At 71.5% G+C, this 200-nt stretch overlaps 1 protein-coding gene across 1 annotated transcript in view; it reads left to right on the top strand.

The window, feature by feature from the left end:
- The window catches only part of LOC104497852 (dedicator of cytokinesis protein 2-like), a gene marked incomplete at its 5' end in the record, with an annotated part of 12658 nt that overhangs the window by 7767 nt on the left and 4691 nt on the right, over nucleotides 1–200 (top strand). The gene's annotated exons all lie outside the window — the stretch shown is intronic.

Here is a 200-nt window from a genome sequence, read left to right as displayed (position 1 = left end):
GCCCCCCAGCAGCCCCTTGCCCTGCCCTGCTGCTGGGGGCTGGACTGTCCCAGGGCAAGCCTGGGTCCCTGGCTGCCACCTGGTCTGAGCCCCCAGCCTCAGCACAGCCCATCCTACCACGGTGGTGGGGCTGGAGCTGCCCCACAGCGAGCCCAGGCTGGATGGGTCACCCCACAGCCACTCGGCTTCTGCGGCTGTCC

The sequence above is a fragment of the Buceros rhinoceros genome, unplaced genomic scaffold (assembly GCF_000710305.1).
Source record: "Buceros rhinoceros silvestris isolate BGI_N320 unplaced genomic scaffold, ASM71030v1 scaffold20488, whole genome shotgun sequence".
NCBI classification, from domain to species: Eukaryota; Metazoa; Chordata; class Aves; order Bucerotiformes; family Bucerotidae; genus Buceros; species Buceros rhinoceros.
Note: the sequence above shows the minus strand (reverse complement) of the source record. Positions and strands in the feature narration are given on the sequence as shown.